A 22,482-nucleotide genomic window follows, 5' to 3' on the forward strand; every position below is an offset into this window, starting at 1 on the left:
GTATTTGTCATACTGTGCAGTGTGATAAGGGGGGTTGGATGGGGATCCCGTTACAATTCACTGAAGTATTTTTACACACCAATAAGTGTCTAAAAATGCCCACCTTTAATAGAAGTATATTTGCAAACATCTTTATAGAAATTTCTTCATCAAATAGAATTTTATCTGGATTTTGCAGTGTCTGTGGGAGTTTTAGAAGCATCACTTAAATCAAAATTGAAAATTCGGGAGGGGGACGCGGTTAACCATTTGTCCATAGCAGTGAGGTTTGCAACTGTCAAAGCTGTGTTAAAGAACTGCAGCCAAATACTCCATTACAAAATATCCTTATAGAGAGACAGAGGGAGTGAGAGGGGTTGACTGCTCAGAGATGGGTTATTGTTTGTTCTGTAAGCAATGGACCAAAGCAATGTATAGCTTTATATCCATTTCTGAAGCTTCTTGTGCTGGGTATTGTAAAGCTAATAACAAATCACCTGAGACTTAAATTCACTACTGCTCAAGATTTGCTTCTTTCTCATGTTTTAGAGTGGACCTAGCAAGCACTGAAAACAGAAAGAGATGCACAGATTTTCTACTAAACTTTTTTTTGGGGGAAAAGAAGTCATGCAAATGGATTGATGATATTAATCTAGAGCTCCTGCCAGGCCTTATAGCCTGTCATACTCCAGATTTCAGAGATCTGCATTGCAGATCTTAAGGACAGCCTCAGATCACAGAAAAATAACTAGCAATGAGGGATTCCCAAATGAATTTTCGCGGTGTCTGCATATTCCTTAGCTTTCTGAACTTCTATTGCTTTTGACTGCAGGTCAGTTTTGATTTATCATTTCAACTATAGTTTCTATATGAACATAAAAAGAATACAAATTTTTCTTCTATCTTATTTGAGCCTGTTAGAGAAAAAAGCTCTTTTTGACTGAAACTTTCTCACTAGTTAATTACATTCAAGTACTCTGAAAGGTTGTATTCACTAACCCATAAACACAATATTTATGAAAAAGATGATTATACCATACTTTAAAAAGATGTATGCAGGGTAAACAAATTGTTGAAAGTAAATTTTCCTTTTGTTTAGCATAGAAATTTTTAAAGCATTGGAAGTTCATGCTTGAATGCTTCTATTTTTTTTTTTTTTTTTCATAAAAACTACTATGGTAGATGAAACTGAATATTCAGTATTTGAAAATAAAGGGAGAGATTTGGTTCACTGTGGGATAATGAAAACTGAAAAACAATTGTTACTGCAATCAAGATCTTAGCTACAAATAACTAATTTCACTTCTCCTCCAATGCTCCAAAATATAGTGCTTATTGTTCTTAAAATATTTATGTTTTTGAATTATTTACTGAGCAAAGGACGCTTGCAGTCCTTTAACATAGAAGGAGATGAAAGATTATTTCATGTCAACATAACAGAAGACAATAATAAATCCTTAATGTAAATAACATGCCTCAGAAAGAATTGTGTATTATTAGTCTTTGACTAGGTTGCAGCTGGGCTCTCCTTGTGATAATATTTTTTTTCTAGCAGTGTGGAAATACTTGGTTTGAGTGAACAAAGTAATCCAAAGTCTTTCTGTAGTTAGTTTATTTTAGAAAGATACTTGAGATAGTCACCTTGTACTAGTTTTAGATTTGATTGCAGAGAAGATATGAGAACATGAAAACTAGAAAACAATGATTTTTTTTCCCATTTCTTTATTTGTGGATTTGCAATATTAATGTGAGCAGTGTGAATTCTGAGATGTTCTGTTGTTTTGTTTGGGAATAGTGGGCAAGTATTCCTGTTCCTGTCTAGCCAAGTGCCACCCTTCTTTCCTTCTAATTTTCTTCACAAAATTTCTTAATTTTTCAGTGATTCTGTCTTTATTTCAAGTATATCAAAGAAAACCAGCAACAATGAAAAGCATTCCTTAAGGGGGAGGGGGGGGGGAGGACGGATGACAACAACAAAACAAAACAAAAAACAACAACAACAAAACAGAAACAGGATATTTCTATATGGAATTACTTATACTTGAAAACATTTTACCTGCTATGTATTTCTCCTTCTCTTGTTTCCATGTAATTGGCATAGTCCCTTCCTTGTCCCAGTTTTGTCTTGAGCTTGTACTCTTTTTCAGACTGTAAAGAGCTCAAAATGAAGGGAGTCCTGGACACTCCTATGTAGGAAAATATTTAGTTTCAGGATGTTGAGACTGAAGGTTGTGTTTTCCTGTGTTTCTTTAAACTGTTATATGTCTGAACATTATTAGATGCAATCAGAAATCAAACTTGTACTGTGTACATCTTGGAAATTCCCTCAGAATGTGAGACAATTTAGAATACACTTTCTGAGAATGTGAGAATTACTAGCTTCATACAAATCCAAGTATCTACAGTCTGGCCCTCATTTTGTAAAACCCTAAGTTTCATGCAGATGGAAATCCTCTTTCTCTAGCTTAATCTCAGAGGAAGTATGTACGGCCATGTAGTCTTCCACAGGCTGCAGACATCCAGGCCTACTTATGACAGAGTAATGCAGAATGCTATGACAGCGTTGAGGTCAGTATGCCAGCTTTTGAATTCGTATTCCAGCACTTCCTTCCATCAAAATCTAACCCAGGTAATCTAACATTTTGCATCTTCAAATTCATACTAAAATCAAAAATAAATAAATAAATAAAAAGGCAGCTCTATTTTTAATTCAGAAGCCAAATATAATTCTGTACAACTTTCCAAAAATGAACAATATCCAGCATAGAAATTGACACTGTGGAACGGAGCAAGAGTATAGCTAGCCAGTAATCTCTGAGAGCTGGCAATTTAAAATCATTCATAGGCATTTAGGCATTAATGGAATACATTTCTCACATGGTGGTTTCTTTCTAGCCCCAGCAATGATGACTAAGTATTTTAAAAATCTGAAATATGGGACAAAACAAAAAGAAAGGGTAAATGTTCATAGAGAGGGGATAATGATCACAAATGTTTTCCTTGTGTTTCCTGCAGAAAGGCCTGTGAATGGGGCCTCAGACTATATCCTGCTGTCATTGAAACCAATTAGATTTTTTGCATTAACTTCAGTAAGAGCAAATGCAGGCCCCTGGAGATGAAGATTGCTGTCAATATAGTATAAAAACTGTTTCATTTCAGGTCATAATGGAGACAGAGATGTGATTCTGTCTTCTAATCTGGTGTAGAGTTTATATAATGGAAGGAGAAAGGCACTTTAATCTGGGGGTTACAATGATTATAGTTTGTGTCTTCTAAAAAAATCACATGGGAATTGTTCTATTATAAAACTATTGAGAGTCTTTCCTATACTAAAAGAACAATCATATGATTTTGCAATTACTGATTTTGTGTGGTCAAAGAGTAGCTGAAGCACATTCCTTCTTCTCTGTTACAAAGAACAGATACTTTAACAAAGCTGCCAATTTTTTTTAGCATTTTTTAGGGGTATGTGAAATTTCAAATGCAAATGGAGACTTTGTTCCCCCAGCCCCTGCATAGAGGTTCAGGGTCTTGAGAGATGTGGGAAGACTGACTGGTGGTGAAGGCAGGCAAAGAGGTTATTGAGGACCTCAGCTTCTCATGTCTGGTGTTACCAGTTCTCCCCTCTCTTTTACTGGAGGTGGTACGCTCTCCTTGGCCTTTATTTTCTGTCTAATGTCAGAAAATCAAGAATCCCTTCTTGTTATTCTTTGCATCCATTGCTGAATTCAGTTCCATCTGTCCAGACAGCAAATGGGTGCTTCAGTGCTTGTCAGCAAGGCTTCTCCAATTACTAACACCCTTCGTGCTTTTTTGGTGGCACTGGTTCTAATACAGGTGGTCGTTTGGTCCAACATTGTATAGTTGTCCTTTCCTGGGTCTTGATTCATGCACTCTCCTTTTTCCAGTCCCAGAGAATTGTGTCTGTTGTGTAGGGGCACTTCGGGAACAAGGCGGCGGGGGGGGGGGGGGGACGACTCTTTCTGCTCTGAGCAAAGACAAGTCCAGTTTCCCTTCTCTTATGAGTCATTCAAGTCTGTCAGCTCAGAGATGGAAGCTAGCTTGCCTTCTGGAAGGACTGAAGGCAGGGCTATCGGTCTGTGTCAGCGCACAGTATCACGAATCAACCTCATGTTTGGATTGCTGGATACTATATTGCTTGGTGATCTCCCCTTGCATCATGGCAACTTGCTTGAAAAGTTTGTTGAGCTGGGTGCACTTGCACTCATGACACTTACCTCTGCCTCCCAGCCCTAGGGGAACTTCCAGATTCTGGAGATCCCTGCAGTTGAGGGTCTTGGCAGCTTTTTCAGTCTTGGGAGAATCTAAACAAACATTCTTTTGTTGCTTTCGGTGCACAACCTTTGTATGACTTCGTGCAAAAATTTTGTTCTGCAAAAGTGCTTTGGGTATATTTCTTGCCTATTTTTCCCCTCAAGTTAGGAGCAAAATTAAAACCAAAAATCAATATTTATTTTTGGAAAAAAAAATCCTTCATTGTGTTCCTTTTCAAAGACAACCATGCTTCCTTCAGAAAGGAAATAGATACTCTGCAGCAAAGCCTATGACCTTGGGAACTCCTGTAACCACAGGCAGAAAATAACATGATTCTTGTTAGCCATGGTTGAACACTATTAAATAACGTCAGCACAACTGACCAGCTTGTTTAAACCATGTCCTAAAATAAGAAACTGAAAGGAATTGTCAGCTTTGTTCTTCAGTGGCCAGAGTTTGCTTTCTTCCAGCCAAGCAGGCTTCCAGAAGACGTTGGGCTTCTGGCTGGTTGGAGAGAGGCTGAAACCTGCAAGCTTTTAGGAATGTTGGCATCCTGCTGACCCGGGAGGCACCATAAGCTAAGCAGCAAAAAATAAGGCTGGTCTCTGGAGCTGGTAGACAGGCAGGAGTCCACTAAAATTCTGCCTGACATTTGCTGAAAGATTAGAAATGGAACTATTTCTACAAAGTGCCTATATTTTGATATTCAGTGAAAATCATACATGAGATTTCTGAACAGCTTTACCTAGGTATATTCAGAAGCATAAGAAGTGAGGATGTAACACAGTGTAGTCTCTACTAGCAGTGTTACTTCTATGAAATAAGCTTGATGGGACCTCTGTGGACAGATGGAGCAAATACCTTAACTCTGACACATTCAGGGTTTCATTTCTATCATCCAAAGTTGTTGGGACAAATGGACCCCTTTCTGAAAAACGTGTCTAGAGGCTACTGATACTATGCACAGATAATCTGCCTTGTTTTGCTTCACAAATCAGAAATAGATACAGTAAGTGTGCTATAAACTAGCACATGATATTCAAAATAGGCAAATATCAGGTGATGCACATGAGAAAAAATAAAATCCTAACTTCATGTACTTATGATAATATGTTTTGATCTTATACTGAATGTTTTGGAACAACGTATTCTAATTACAGTAGGTAAGTTTCGAGGGTATCTATTCATTAATGGTCAAAAGGCAAATCAAATGTTAGATATTAGATAGGTAGATATATAAGGAGCATAACAAAATGGAGAATTACACTATTATGTGAAAATCCATGATCTGCTGGCACCTTAACTAAGAGAAGCTCTTGTGTCGTGTCTTTATTGGTCCCCTCCGCACTCCGCCTGGCCCAAGTCTTCAGAAGGCCATAACTGAACTAAAAAGGGCTCCATGGAAGTTCCTAAAAGATAAGCAAAGCTTTGGATGAGTTTCTGAATTAGAAATGATTAAATAATTGAACATCTTTCAGTCTTGAAAAGAGAGGACTGATGGCTATGATAGTAGTCTATAAAATCATAGAGAGAACAGATAAGACTTGGTTGTTCATATTCTTTTCACAGTATCTTGTCTAAGAGCCAGGGGAAATCAGATGAAGGTAGCAAGAGCCAGATTCAAAACAAATAAAAAGACATGGATTTCATGTAGTGGGTAGTTGATCTTGCCAAAAGAATGATGGATGCTAGAAGTTTGTATTGGTCTAAGGGGAGACAAGGCAAGTTCATGGAGGAGAAATTCACAGAAGGTTAACTAAACACGTAGGTATCATATCTAGTTCAGGAAGTCCCTAAGTTGAAAATAAGTGGAGCCTGGGTGAATATTAGGGGAAATATCATTTATACCTGTCCTGTTTCTATACACTTCCTTAGTTGTGGCCGCTGGTGGAGACAGAATACTTCACTAGAAGAGTCTTTGGTCTCACTCTGTATAGCTGTTTTTGTGTTCTTAACTACTTCCCAAATTTACCTGAATTTGAGGAATTATGTATTCTGTATCCTCAAAAATGCTATTAAACACTTCATACTTGGAACAGGAAGTCTAAATCCAAAATGCAATTTCTGACCTTGATGTGAACCTTTTAAAATGTGGATGGGAACAGAAATTCCCTGGTAGTAAAGATATCGTAATCAAACCAAAACTCTACCTGAAGGTGCAAAATATAACCCCAAAATTTAACACTGACTTCCCTTTGCTGGTTCCCCTATACTTGTTTGCGTTTCTAAGTTTTTAATGTATAGATTAGTGATTTGCAGAAACTGTTAACTTTATATTGAACAAAGTATAGGGCCATTTTAGACAATGTGCTTTCATTACTGACTAAATTGTCATGTAAAGTCATTGAAATGCACTCTGCATTATTAAAAATAAATCTGGCAATTTATGCTAGTGATATTTCAAATGAGAAGTACATCAAGAGGCACATACAGACAGACAGAGACTGCACTGTATCTGGTGGGCCAGGTGTCTATAAGATAATTTTTATTGAAACTTTTATGTGGGGTATTGCTTTCATTACTTCTATGAAAAAAAAAATCCTTACATCCTTACAAGGCATGTTTATTTATATTTTTATATTAAAAACTTGAGGTAAAATATATTTCAAAAAGCTTGCAAAAGTAAACCTGGATCTTGACATTATTCTTATGATTTGACACAGGAAAAAAGTGGAGTCTGGAAAAGGGGAAATATTTGTAATAATCTGTGGAATGTTTTAAGAATTACTAATGCTTGTTTTTGAAATTGTAATTATATAGATTTTAGAAATTATTCTTAGAAGTATTTGAGAACATGAAATTATTCACATAGAAAAAATATTTGAATGCTAAGTAATATATGTAATTGTAAATAGGCAAACAAAAATTCCAGATGAATTTGAGTGACTAAAAAAGCTTTTTCAAGACTGCTTTACTAAAATGAAGGATCTGGAAAGTGAAATGTTGATCTCTGTCAGTTTCTCATGTTATGCAATTTGTTAGTGGTATACTGGGTGTAGCCAGTGTGTGAACTCAGGGCTAGCCATGCAGTGATGAAACCCTTGCCAAGCTCTTCTGTGAGTTTTCCTGGCTGGAGATTCCCTGTGTGATTTTCAGCAGTGGTTGCGTATGATCTGCATGGAGCTGGTCATGACCCCTTCCCATCCATCTCCATCTTCTGGCTAGTAAGTTGTCTTAAGCACAGTTTTGAAAATGAGTTCACAGGAAGTGCTATTTTTTCCTTGAAAAGCAAATGCTGCATATTCCACATAGAAGATAGGGATTACGAAGAGGAGAAAGGGAAAATGTCCATGATGATTGATGGAATGGGCTATGAAACCACTGCTGTTAACAACGTAAGGTTCGTTTAATAAGGCATCAGGCTCCAATTCATAAAACAGCCATTGCCACTTTGCAGTACATCCTGGACAGTCACCACACAGCCTGTCTGCTCGTGCCTGACAAATGAGGTGAGACCAGCCTCTGTTAAGACAGATGCATGTGGGAGCCATCATGCTAGATCTGGGAGCACTTTGTAAAGGAAAAGGTGGCATAGTCTACTGTTTATGCTGCAGATTTGTTTAGAAACATCTGTGGCAGGAAACAAAACTAGAAGTATTTTCCCTGTCTTTAGCTCATAGCTTGCTACTGATTTTCCTATTATTTTATGAGGGTGGACGAGCATGAGGTAAATAGAACCCAATGTTACCATATTACATATACAGTTTCTTTCAGTATTTACTATTTTAGAAAATAGTGTAATTTCTTTTCATTCATTTCTACCACTTATTATGGAAGCCTTTTCTTTTGGCATCCTTGAAGCATAGGTATGCTGTGATATCTTGCACTAAGAATCATATTCCCCTGTAAAGCTTTTGAAGCATTACAGAATCTCATTTTTTCTAATCAGCACTCTAGTTTCTTGTGGGCTAAAATTAGGCTTCCTGTCTCTGGCATGCGAGGCGTCAGTGTGTGTGACCTTCAAGCTGCCATCCGGCCTTGAAGTGCAATTTTTGCATCGGGAAATCTAGAGGCAGCAGCTTTACCCTTTTTTTGCAGCAGCAGCAAGATCATCAGAAACAGTCAACTGAGCAGCAACTGCAGGCGTATCACTCACGGGGAGCCATGTTACTGTGGTGCACAGAGAGCTCTCTAGCACTGAAGTGCTGACGTAAAACAGGGATGATTCTCCACTGCTCCCTGCATTCTTGCAAGGTGACCAGCCCAGAATCTTTGCCATGAATATTAATGGATAAACTATAGAATGATGAAGAATCAATACTTTAATCTGCATGCAGATAATGTGCATTCCTTATGCATTACAAGACTGCTGCACTACAGTGTGTCTGAATTCCACTTATACGCTAAACTCATCTGTGAGCTCTCTCCTTTTGAATTATGCATATATTACACAGCCTGTTGCCTACAACAGATTTATGACAATCTCATTGCACCTATGCAAATCTTTTTTAGTTTTAAGAATCAAGCATTTAATGTCTTTTCTCTACTGAAGGAGAAAAATCATTGTGCAGAAGTGGATACAAAAAGGTTTTATTACTCACGCTATATACTCTTACTAACTTTCATATTAGTTCCACATTGTGTCTGGTCAGTCAAATGACCGTGTTTGTGATGCTCTCAGCACTTTGTTCACTGCAACTACAGAAAGGCTTTTTGCCCTCTTTTTCTTTCACGTATCAAGCACAGCAGCTGATAATAACAGAACTGAAGTTACAGCTTGGTAATCAGCTTTTTAGGTGATTTTAATTATGATGGATGAAGAAGAAAAATGGCAAAAACATGCTTTTGGTAGTACTGAGCAAATATGACATGGAACCGATACACAGAGCTTATATTACAGATCTGTCAAATTACCCAAGGATAATTTGGGTAGCTGGCAGATTCCCAGCTCATCAGTTCAGTAGCACAGGCAGCACATGCTGGTTAGTTTTGCTTGGGCCTGACATATAAATGTCTGACCATCACCAGAGCAGCTTAATTGATAATGGACATCTGATTTGAAAATAGGTGTGTTCCCCTTTAAACGGTGGCTGTCACATTACATCACGTCACATCACATATGTCACGTCATGTCCCATTAAATCACATTAGGTGCTGGCATGATGCAAGATAGCATGATGAGGGGCTAATGCGATGTGACAGCTAATACCTGCTAACAATTTGAGTGGGGGGTGTTCAGACCTGAGCGCGTGCCAGGCTTCAGCCAAACGTGTGTGAAAGTGTGCGAGGTCTTTACTCAGAGGTTTCTTCAAAGGGTAACCGTGGCAGCTGCCCAGCTCCATCCTCATAAGCAGCAGTGGCATGTCATGTCAAGTGACTTACGGCACCTTAAGGGACAGGCTAAGGAAAAGATTAAGGGCTGTCATTCTGACATACAGAAATTTGACATATATGGCTTTCATTTCTCAGCTTCTGGCCCATTTTAGGTGCCAAAGCACTCTGGTGGTTTGCCTAATATGAAAGATTAATTTATAAATCAGATGAGGCCTTGATTAACGCAAGAAACTTCAGCTAAGTGATCTACTAGAAAATTTTCAATAATCTGTAAAACATGCTATACTGTTTTAATGATCGGGTTAAGTTTTCACACAGTGTTTATACAGCACCCTCTGGGATCTCCACAGGTTAAATTACAGTATATGCAAGAGTGAGTTATGGCTTGAGTAAAGGCAGTGGGGAAGGAACAGAACGTGCAGCTTCCATTTTTCATCGCTTGCACTACATTTGCAGCAATGTCAGTAACATAGACCTTGGGGAATCGGAGTCATTGCGAAATCACAGGGGAAATTTCTCATGTAGCTCTTCCCAAATATTGATTGTTAGGCAATCTTTGAAACCTGCTATGTAAAGAATTTTTTTGCTTGTAGACTGCAGGGATGCAAAGGTTTCTAAGTTAAACATAACACAAGATAAAAAGTCTCCTAATTGGTGAGGTTTTGCCTCGGGACTGTTGTTGTTGCTTTCTGCACTAAGTCTTATTAAAATCCTGAATAATTCCTGTGTCCTGCATTATCTATTTAAAGACCTGATTAGGCTGTGGGATATTTTTATTTTATTTATTTTTTTGTCCCAGTCCATTCTTTTTGGACCTTAATTTAATGGGAAAAAGACCAGTCATTTTCTGGAATTGCTATGACACGATCATTTAGAGTATAATTTAAAAACCCAGAAAAGTCTGCATCAATCATGCATGTACAGTAATTGCTGTGATAGCTGTTTCTGGGTTCTTAATTATTATGAAACATTAGGACTGTATGTCCTTTTGTAATCCTTCTTGATAGCCTTTTAGCTTGCACCATATCTATGTCATATCCTCCACTTCATAGAGCATATCAGTCTCTGAACAGGTAAGTCCTTTCAAATGCTTTACAATTCTGGTTTCCTTAGGTACTTCAGGAACAGTTAGAATGGTCATTATACTGAGAATAACCATTTTTCAACTAATTAAATTGATTCTGATAGCTCTCAAAATGTCATGACTTCAGCTGTCCGGAATCACTTGTGGGAAATGCTAAATTGGCGCTAATCATTAATTACGGATTTTCACCCCTTTCTAGGGTTTACTGTAATGGGATATGGTTAAGATAATCTTTTGAGAGTAACTTGGAGTCTGCATCTGGTGCAGAGTCCAGCAGACCCAGGCCCCTCTTGGTGCTGTTGGTTAGACTGAACCTGTTTCAATCTCGAGTAACCTAACCTCTGAAATTTTAGAGATGTTATTTGTATATTCTTTTCCTTGTTGGTTGTGTAAGATTTGTCCAAGTTGCTATTACATAGCTGAGAAGCTGCACTGGCTTTTAGTGTTACAGAACTCCAGACTCTCTTAAGGCGATGTAACTTGATGGAACAGTGGGATGAGAGCAGCATTGCTGCTTTGGGGTATTGGTGTGCTAAAAGCCAAGCCTTCCTGTTTCATTGAAGTGATGGAATTCAGTTGAGCTACTTCCTTACTGCTGTATTCAGATGGTGTAAATTCCACAAGTCTCTGGTTCTTGTGCTTCCATTTGACTTAGTCACCCTGAAAGCCTGGAGCCAGTGAAGATGATATTCCAGGTGCAGTGCCTGAGGTGGAGTCTGAGCAACTCGCAAATGGCACCAGATGTAGGTGCACAAGAATGCTGAGGATTTTTGGTAAAGCATGTACAACTCTCACCTTTTGGTGACCTACCAAAATCTGTACATGGTGCAAAATACACCATTTTGATTGAACACTCTTCCAGTGATTCATTACTTTGAACGTTTTTCTTCATTGAGCATGGCTGGTGTAATTTGTTCATTTAATCCAGTAATTTATTTATTTTCACTTTTAATTTGTTGTGTTCCTAGAGACTATGGTTTGTGGATGCATCAAATAACTGAAAATATGTTATCACAGCTGTTGTGTTACAGCATAAACAAAGAATGAGAGAACAGTGGCTTGTTATTTTAAATATATAATAATTTAAAAATATATTAGGTTAAAATATTCAATTAACATAAATACCAAAAAATCCCTTCCAGACTGTAATGCAGATGTACAGGCTGTATAATATTTGAGTTTACCAGTAGCAATACTGACCTACTGTTCTGTTTCATATCACCATCTATGTATTATCTGTCCAGTCTCCATTATACATTTTTTGTCTCCACAACTCTATGAAAGCTTGCCATCCCTCATCTCCACTCTTATCTGCTACTGTACAACTAGATCCTGCTCCTTGCTGTGAATCAATGTGTCTTTCCCATCATCCTTTTCTGAAATAACTGATGTTTATGATTGTCACTTTGGTTTTGGTTTTTATTCATTTCCTATCCAAATGGTCTTCTTTTCCCTGTTCTATACATTCTAATTCTGCTTATTAAAGTAGGAGGATTTCATCTGAATACTGTATTTTCTTTAAATCCCCACCAGACCCTCCACAATGCATTCCTAGTTTTTTCTTATTCCACACACCAGTATAGGTTGCATATGGGTAAAGGCAAAAATACACATTAGCATAGGGAACTTAACTATTGAATGGATAATCTTTAGGGAGAAGTTTTGATGGTATGGTAATTTAGACACCGTAGATGATGTAACAGGCTAAATTCTATGGCACTCTCGGACAAAAAAAAAAAAAAAAAAAAAAAGGCAAAATAATTCTCTTAATTTGAGTGGAATGACAGTAAGGAGGGATGAAGTTGGCCTACTGAGTTATTTTTATAGAACTGTTTTAAAGACATTCTCTTATATGTCAAATCGGCACACGAAGACAACAATCCCAATGTATGGTGTCATCTGATAATGTGACATGGGTTTTGTTGTTTTGTTTTAAATCTCTTTTGTTCCTACAGCAACTTGAGCATCCCTTCAAAAAAGAATTTGTTTTTTTATTCTATGTGGAGATAAGTATATGGAAAATGAGTACTGTGGGCCAAATGGTCTTTGCCTGTTCCGATGCTATTTCATGTTCTTCATCTCAATTACAGTAGGTCCTATGGAGATAACTGTGCAGAGGATCACAGTAGCAGTGGGATAATGATGAACGTGAATGGCTGCCTGTAGTAGAAGCCCCAGGTGATGGGGATTTGTGCAGTATGCAAGCGTTTTGTTTCTAGATGCTAACATTTATGCCAGTGCTTACCAGTGTGACTGGTTATAACCCAAAAATTATTGGAAAAAAAAGTGCAATAGCAAAGGTGCGTAATAACTCAAGTACTTTTGTGTTTCAGTTTTAAAATATGATATATTAGTGTATTTTTTTTTCTTTTTCCTTAGTTTAATCATTTTTTACAGTGCAGTTTGGAATAATCTTTTTCTTTTCTAATGTGAGACACACAGGGTTGTGAATGAGTTAAGAAATTTTTGTCCCTAAATTGAAGGAATGGATGTGTCATTATTCAGCAAATTATGGAGTTCATTTCCAGTAGCATCAGTGTGACATCAGGGCTTTTCATGTGGTGTATCATTTCATCAGACAGGAGTTAATTTCTAAGAGTGATCCAGCTCCAATGTTGGTTTCACTTTATACTGCAAAAGCTTTTTCAGTGTTGGCTGAAGGCTCAGTAAGAGCAAGAACAAAAAAATAAGCAGAATGACACATCAAATTATAACATAATTCACTGAAAACAGAGTTATGCAATATATTACATTTTACATATTTTACAGTAATCTTATTATTTTTAGCCATGGAAAATGTCAACCAAAATGCTATCATTTTTCCCTTAAAAGAAGGACTTTTACTTGAGCCATGTTGACAAATGTTAAGTAATCTGTGAGTGGTCTAGCACTTTAGATTTTTGGTGTAAGGCCTTAGAATTCTCCACAAAATACATAAAGATTGGTGTTTTGTCATCTTGACAGAAAGGTTCAATCTACTAAGATATTTTGAAAAACGGGAGTTTTCACATTCTCTACATGTCCCAGGTGGTGCATTGTCTCATATCATTCCTTTCCTATCTCTGGAAGAAGCAGCCACCACTGCATTCAGATCAGGGAGTGTCCTCCACCACCCTTCAGAAATAAAGACTTCATTGTTTTGCCTATGCAGAAAGGGGGTGAATTATGATTTATACATTCAAATAGTTCACTTTGCAAACTTGCTGCTATTTTGACATACCCTTTATTTTTCTACCCACTGTGCGTGGCTATGGTTTCCCATGTGTTATGTATGGCATATGAGCTGTCCAGCATGTTAGTGGGCATCTGTGCATAACTGCAGTTTTAAACACAGCTGCTGGACTTTTGCCAGCTTCTAATCCTGGTTACATGCAGAGAATGACAGTAGCAGACAAAGCACCTACCACAATCTTTCATTGATTCGCACTTTTCTGTATTAAATGTTTCCCTTTAGATGTTAATTTTTTTGTTGACTGGAACGCAAACATCCTTCTAGAATTATGTATCTGTAGTCAAAAACAAGATCATCCTGAAAATTAGTATTTTATGACTTATTCCTGTGCTCCTTTTTATGTTTCAGCTGTAACAGTGGCTGTGATGCTAGTGCTTGTCATGGTACAACACAGAATTGCTCTAAGATATTCTGTCAGTTTAAGTTGTTTAAATTAGGTAGTGGTAGTGAGCTGAACCCAGAAAAATTGAAAGTAAGTACACAATCGAGTTAAATAACCTTTCTTACACTGCATACTCAGTAATATAGATGCAGCTTATATCTGAACATGTGTACATACATGCACATTAACAAAAAATGACTAAATACCCAGGTCTATAGGCTTGTGAGTTGTTTCTTTACAGGGGATGTCAAGAAAATGGTGTCTGCTTTTAAAATGAAGCAAATATGCACAGGGAAGAATAATTGACAATTATGCTGCCACCTTTTGACTGTATTCAGTAGTTACAAGCGGTAGTTGCAAGACATTTAATCCAAAGTAGCAAGGCTGAAAAAAGTACATATATACCTCTATAGAGGAATAGTTATTATATAGAAATAGAAATGTATTGATGCTAGACTTTTAGCTGAGCAGGTGACCATATCAGGTACTATATTTGATGTACAGCTTTATTAAGCAATTTTGTTCAAACTGTGTAATAACTTATACATTTAAAATGAGAGGACTGACAAAAATGATAAATAAGTAATGAATTGCAGCTATGGTCTATTCATTTTCTGAACGTATCAAGTCTTTACTGTAATACATTTTTATTAAATTTACTTTAAATCAGGGTTGCCCACCTACTCTGTTGTTAACCAGATCTAGCTCTCTTGCTCTCTGCTACCCTATTTCCTAGAGGTTGCTCAGAGGTTCCTCAAGTGTCTGCAAGTCACCTTGTGGGACTGAAATGTGAGCATCTCCTCTCACACTATGTGTGAACATTCTACATGACAAGGTTTCATACATATGTCAGACTGTGTGATCAGGCTCCTTCCTGGACACAAATGCCAACATAGGGGGAATGTCTCCTTTCTAGCCAGGTAGCTAGCTGGTCTGTAGACAAGCATATGGCAGTGTGTAGTCCCCATGTGCCATGATAAAGTAGTAGATAGCCTACCTGGTTCATAAGTCCATGCTGTGAAGTCAGATGTTATGCCCACTGAAGTACTTTTTTTTAAAAAAAAAAAAAAAAAGCTTATGAATACTAGATTCTGAATTTCAGCATGGAAGGTTGGTATATGACTGTCAGGTCTGATGCTTATTTCTTCATTAATCTTGAGTGTTTTCCTAGATTGTCACACCATAAAGCATAGTGCACTGTGCCAGAAAAATGTTTTACAATTAGTTCTTCGGGGATTAAACAGTCTAATAATAAGGTGATGGAGGCCATATAAATAACTAGCCATACTAAAAAAAAAAAAAAAATTAAAAAAAAAGTGCATTCTGAGAATAATTTGAATATTCAGAACTGTTGCCAGTAGGGAGATATTAAATTACTATGCTATAGAGATCATTTTGTAATAAATGAACATTTTCTTCACAATGAAATTCTGTAATGTGAGAACACAGATATATGCTTCACTCAATCATAGGCCAAACTCACTGCTGCCATAGAAGACAGTATTATCCTGGCAATACAGATGTTTGAACTCATTAGGGAGCTAGTATATCTTTTTCAAGTTGAAATTTATGTAGGATTGCATCATACGAAGGTTGACTTTCAGATTAATGATATCCTTGGGCCTAGATTTGTGTTTAGAGTAGTGGGCAGCTGAGAGCCACAGCTGACTCAATAATGTGGTAGCAGGCAATATATGTGAAGGGGCTGCCAGCAAGGGAAGTGTGGCAGGAACAGGAGCTGCTAGAAAAAGCAAGCTGTGTTTGAATCAGTGACCCATACTTGAAATGTTTTTTAGCATGCTAACAGGTAGAAATGTATATTTTCCAATTCTCACTAAGAGTGGGAAATAAGGACCTTGGAGTGCTGGAAGTTATTTGTCAGGAGTGATTAGCAAGAGATGAGACTTATAGGAAAACCATTTGAGAGGGAAGCCATGGTCCCCCCTGCAGATAGGTCAATTATGTAGCAGCGCAACTGCAGCAGCAATACAGGGATGGTCACACAGAGCCCAGAACTCATCACTGGGGTTAGCATTGCGGGTAAGCGGTGGTGTTATTAAGAGCTGTAAAACTTGTTTCAAAGCCAAAGGCTGCCAGTGGGTGTGAAACACTGGGTGGGAACTCTGGAACAAGCTGGAGCAATTGGAGAAAGGAGGTAGAAGTCAAGTTTAGATGGTCCTTTGTTTTCAGGCACATTCTCAGACTGATACACGAGAAATCAGGTTTCTAATTCCTGATAATGGGTGATGCGCCTGATTGCTAATACTTCAAGCAAAAATATAATCACCAGAAGTGTTCAACTATTTCAAAAGACTGTCTCATGAACAGATTTTGCTCATTTGCAGTTGAGTTGTTTGTGCTTCTGTTTATGTCAGATACCCATTACACTTTCATTTACACTGTGACAGTGTTTGGCTATATCAGATTCTCACCAACTCAAGGCAATTAAAACTGCTGGCCCAGTGTCACTTGTCTCAAAACATACTCAAGCATAATATGATTACTGCATCCTGGCTTTTAAGACTGAAATGTGTATTTAATGGTTTTGTCTACAATGTGGAATAGACTGATTATAAAAAGGCTAGATAAGTGCAATTGTTGAAAATAAGATGAAAAACTAAGTGTGATGTCATCTAGCCTGATACCTGCACAGAAATTTCCAGAGATGAAGTAATATTGAGCTCATAATGGTAAAGTATCGACCTAAATGATATACGCACACCCAATTCTAATATGCTGTCTTCACCCATTGATAGTTGTCCCCCATAACAGACTAAACTCCTTAGAAAACAATAAGAGCCTGGATTTTTTTACTTTTATAGGGGAATAGTGTATCTTTAAGTGAGAAAGTGAGAAGTGAATTATACAGCCCAGAAATGTTAATGTTGACTGCTTAAAGGTGAAGTAGGTCAGCTGGGTGAAACCCTTATCACCAGTCAGTTTTTTGTTTTTATTTTTATTTATTTATTTTTTTTTTAGCTTATGCCTTATTTGCTGTTGTTGTTGACCCCAATTCTAACACATTAATTTGTTGCCTTCTGGCCTGCCTGAATGGACTTGAACTTGTTTTCAGTGTGCAGCCATTGGGGGAGTTTACACCATGTGTAGATCCTATGGTAATTCATAATTGTGAGGCCTACCAGGCCTAGACCCTATGGTAGTTGATAATTGTGAGACCTACCAGGCCTAAACCCTACGGTAGTTGATAATTGTGAGGCCTACAAGCAGAATAATGGTCTCTCCAGAAGTCTGACTCCAGGACCTGAATTGAATGATATGTCATTTCCAGAAGGCCATGACCTAATCTTTTTTTTTTTTTTTTTTTTCTTCTCTAGAAATACTTGTATGTTTTACTGACGTTTTACTGTTTTCCTGTCTCATCTGCTTCAAAATGACAACTGTATGTGTAGAAGAAATACATAGTTTTAATCAAAAGTGTGGTAGTGGTAAATTCTATTGATGTCTGGTGCCAAATATATCAATAATGTGCTTTTTAACTGATTATCATCAGTGCTGGTCCAACCTTGGTATCTATACCAACCACTTTGTTATCACTAGAATAGATGAAAGTCGATAACTTGCCACAGAAAGTGTGAGAGGGTAAAATAGCTGTTGACATCCCCTAATTTTACAGCTGCAACTATGAATAAATTGGAATTTTCAAAATCTTTCCTTGAAGTCTTTGTTCAGTAAAACTTGTAAGAACAGGGTTAACTTTATGTGTGCATTTAAATTCCAATAAGTTTTAAATATATCTGTGTTCTACCGTGCAGAGTTGAACTAAGAAGTGACCAGTTTTTTGCTATGCAGGCTCAATTTAGCAAAGCTTTTAAATATGCCAAACAGCAAACATCTGGCCTGTGATTGCACTTGTTTAATAGCTGCCCAAAAAGAATGATTTTAGGCATTCTAAATCTCTGTAATTTAGTACAAACTTCAGGTATCAGTGAGATTGACTACAAAACTTCCTGAATTAAAATTGTCCTGAATTAAAATGGAATAATCTCTTTGACCTGTGGCAGATTTTTTTATTATATTTTTATTTTTATTTTTTTGGTCTATCAGGGGTAAAAATATCTACTGAAGTACCTTAGTCATGGCATTTGTTTGTTGCAACCCTTAATTCTTTTAATATCCTCATAAAAATGATCTGAGCAGGGGTAAATGCTATGCCTGAGTTAATTTTCTAACTGTCTTCAGAGCAGTTTTTGTTTGTTCCAGCTCAGTGTTTAATACCAGAATTTTATTTCTGCTTATTGAATGTTATTAAATATAGCTTGGGTTTTCTACCTTCCGTTTTTGCTTTACCAGTCTTTATGGATTAACATTAGGAATCTTTTTTTTCTATGTGTGCATTAATGAAAGTTCTCACAACCTTCACATTCAAATAATTTAGTTCAGTAGATGATGACTCAGATGTATAAACCACTTGTTTCTTTCCTTGCAATTGCCCAGCTTCCGGGACATACCAGGATCGTTCCCTTGGATGTTTCATTTTAGCTTATGCTCCAGTTTGGCAAAATAGCCGTATCACTTGCATTGCATATAATTTCTGACAATGCAGCTAAGAGGTGAATCATTACAAACCAAAAGGCATGCTTAAGGACATCTGTAACTGTTGCCAGCTTTTTGGAGGGGGGCGATATGCGCGTGTGCTTGGAAGCCAGCGAGCCCATCTATCAGCTGCTTCAGATGACGTAACTACATCAAGGTTAAAGCTTGAGCTCTTGATTCCTTTCTTCAGCATGGGATTTCTTTTTATCATGAAGTATTAGAACGGACTCACAGTAGAAATCTATTCTGAGTGTATTGTAGTTGAGGGTAGGGCAACACTGCCTCAGTCACATTAGATGTTCCCAATCATGTATGTTTTACTCATCATCAGTCACCTCTACATGTTCCTGCTTGTAAACAATAGCTAAGGTAAGTTCTTAGTAACAGAGGGATCTTCCTTGCTCCACATGGGGAAGAGTTAAGGGTGCACCTCTCTTCACTCTCTCACCCTTAAAAAAATCTTCCCAGGTTCATCCCTGCTCAGTCTGTCTGCTCCATTACCAAGAAGGCAGAAAGGTTCTACCGAGTTCTAGAAATTGTGTGCTAGTTCTGGTTTCAGCTGCGATAGAGTTATTTTTCCTCTCAGTGGCTGGTATGGTGCTGTGTTTTGGATTTAGGATGAGAATAATGCTGATAACACACTGATATTTCAATGTTGTAGAGCGGTGCTTACATGGAGGCAAGGTGTTTTTCAGCTTCTCACACTGCCCTGCCAGTGAGGGGCTGGGGATGCACAAGGAGCTGGGAGGAGACAGGGCCAGGACAGCTGGCCCAAACTGGCCAAAGGAATATTCTATCCCATATGGCATCATGCTGAACAATTAATACGGTGTTGCTGGCCAGGGTGTGTGTGTGAGGGGGGACTGCTGCTTGGGCACAAGCTCCGCATTGGTTACTGGCTGGTGAACAACTCCAATGTTCGTTCATCACTTTGCTTTGTACATTCTTTTATTATTATCATTATTATTATTAGTCCCTTCCTCTTCTGTCCTATTAAACTGTCTTTACCGAATAGCTTTTAGTCCAACTCCTGTGCTGGGCCCTGCAGCCACTACAACTCCTACGCTGGGCCCTGCGGCCACTCCAAATCCTGTGACAGGCCCTGTAGCCCCTCCCACCACTGTGACAGACACTGCAGCCACACCACCCCTTGTGATAGACCCTGTAGCCACTCCAACCCTTGTGCTGGATTCTGTGGCGACTCAAACACAAGTGCTCGGCCCTGCAGCCATTCGAATGCCTGTGCTAGGCCCTGTGGCCACTCCAACCCCTGGGAGAGATATTACAGCCACTCCAAACCTCGTGATGGGCCCCATGGCTGAGCCAGAGAATCAGCCTTGGCCAGTATCATTACCCCTACATGCAAGATGAAACAATGAATGTGAAAGTTTATTTAGTAAGGAAGGAAGCTCCTACTCAGACAAGGAAGGAGGAAGAAGGTGAGGCAGGCTACTCTGAAGTAGCACCATCATGGGAACAGGAGAATAAAAAAGAAGATACTGTACAAGGAGATGAGCTGTGAGATATTTAAAAATATTTAAGCCATTGTCCAGGCGAGCACATTGTCACCTGATTGCTCCAATGCTGGGTTAATGGGGCCAGTAGCCTAGAATTGGAGTGCAGGGCAGCCAAACAGCTTGGACCCCTCTCCAGGGAAGGGGGTATTGACAAGGTGAATAGAAAAGGGGTACGAAAAAGTCAGCAATCTCCTGTAAAGAGTCCAGCGAAGGGCCACAAAGATGATACAGGGCCTGGAGAATCTCCCCTATGAGGAAAGGCTGAGAGACCTGTGTCTGTTCAGCCTTGAGAAAATAAGATTGAGAGGGGATCTTATCAATGCTTATAAATACCTTAAGTGTGGGAGACAAACGGATATGGCCAACCTCTTTTCAGTGGTTTGTGGGAACAGGGCAAGGGGCAGTGGCCACAAAATGTAGCACAGGAAGTTCCACACCAACATGCAAAATAACTTCTTCACAGCGAGGGTGTCAGAGCACTAGAACAGGCTGCCTTTGAATATCTCCTTCTCTGAAGATATTCAAGACCTGTCTGGACGCCTACCTGAGCAACCTGCTCTAGGGAACCTGCTTTGGAAGGTGTGTTGGACCTGATGATCTCTGGAGGTCCTTTCTAACCCCTACAATTCTGTGATTCTGTGATTAGCAGTAATGACCTGGAAGGACTGAGAGGAACCCACAGTGTGTGAATTGGCTAACCGGCTACATCTGTATGAAGAAAGTCTCTCTTCTTCTCTACAGGCTTGCTTCTTGGCTGTAAAGAAACTTTCTCAAGAGGTCCCCCAACTCAAAGAAAAAGCTTCAGAGAAAGTTTTTCCCAAGAGGTCCAACAGTTTAAAGAGAGTATCTCTTCTTCCCTAACTATATGAACAAGTATTGCATGTTAGAACTTCAATACAAACTGGAGTCAAAGGCAACCAGGTGGTACACCACGGTCTATGCCCCTAATGCATTTTTCTTGATCCCTTTGGCAGCAGAGTGCAGGCCACAGTTTGCTTTCACTTGGAAAGGTCCTCAGCACACCCGGAATTGACATCCCCGGGGATGGAAACATGACCCTACCATTTGCCATGGACTGATCCAGACTGCACTGGAACAGGGTGAAGCTCCTGAACACCTAAAATACATTGATGACATCATTGTGTGGGACAACATAGCAAAAGTTGTTTTTAATAAAGGGAAGAAATAGTCCAAATCCTTCTGAAAGCTGGCTTTGCCACAGAACAAAGTTCAAGGGACCTGCACAGGAGATCAAGTTTTTAAGAATAAAATGGCAAGATGGATGTTGTCAGATCCCAGTGCAGGTGTTCAACAAAATACTGGACAGTACTGGAAAATGTGAGACCCAAGCATGATGTAGATGGTAAGAATAAGGGGTGAGTGGGTATATTGCCACCCCAATAGGCAGCTCATTTAGTCAATGAGCAATTTTGATCATACAGTACAATAGTTAAAAACACTCCAGGGCCCCAATAACCTTCTGCCTCTGAGGCCTGATCTCTGTTACCTGGCCTCATTTTGAAGTGCCAAAGATGCAAATGGTGATTCTGAGAGATGCAACCAAAGCCCAAAAGCCTCTGTAACTGATGGCAGAAATTTGTGAAGGAAGCTGCTTCTCTGATGTGCCCATATAGCTTATCATAGAATCATTAAGGTTGGAAAAGACCTCCAAGATTGTCTGGTCCAACCATCCCCCTAACACCAATATTACCCACTAAACCATGTGCGTAAGCACCACATCCAGCGTTTCCTTGAACACCCCCAGGGATGGTGACTCCACCACCTTCCCGGGCAGCCCGTTCCAATGCCTAACAAGTCAGTGTAATATAATTCTGTCAAAGCTTTGGCTTGTTAATTTTTCAGGATGAGATCTGATACACTTACTGGACAGGACATGATCAAAATATTTTGTTTCTCTTACTACAGTAATCTAATTGTCAAAATGTAACACGTCCCTTTTTCTGGAGCATAACATCCAAAATGGCATAATTTGTCTAATTAGGAACTCCTGGTTATTTCATGAAAAGAACAAAACTTATGAGTCTAATTTTATTGCTTAGGGAGATAAATACCTTGTTTAATATGGTTTTGGAAGTTTTATTTGTTTAAATTTTATGCTTGACTAACCTGCACTCTATTGATACCAGTTAAAACTACTCATTAACCCATATAAGAATGTGGAGGT

General features: G+C 38.6%; 1 protein-coding gene across 5 annotated transcripts in view; it reads left to right on the plus strand.

The window, feature by feature from the left end:
* The window catches only part of BEND5 (BEN domain containing 5), a 923,509-nt gene that overhangs the window by 289,048 nt on the left and 611,979 nt on the right, over positions 1-22,482 (plus strand). Inside the window, exon 1 of one of the 5 annotated variants that reach the window (XM_032191940.1) lies at positions 10,582-10,601. The exons of the other annotated variants lie outside the window; for them this stretch is intronic. The gene's annotated coding sequence lies outside the window, so the exon portion shown is untranslated. Of the gene's footprint in view, positions 1-10,581; positions 10,602-22,482 lie in introns of those variants that run through there. 5 annotated transcript variants of the gene reach the window in all.

The sequence above is a fragment of the Aythya fuligula genome, chromosome 8 (genome assembly GCF_009819795.1).
Source record: "Aythya fuligula isolate bAytFul2 chromosome 8, bAytFul2.pri, whole genome shotgun sequence".
Classification (NCBI taxonomy): domain Eukaryota; kingdom Metazoa; phylum Chordata; class Aves; order Anseriformes; family Anatidae; genus Aythya; species Aythya fuligula.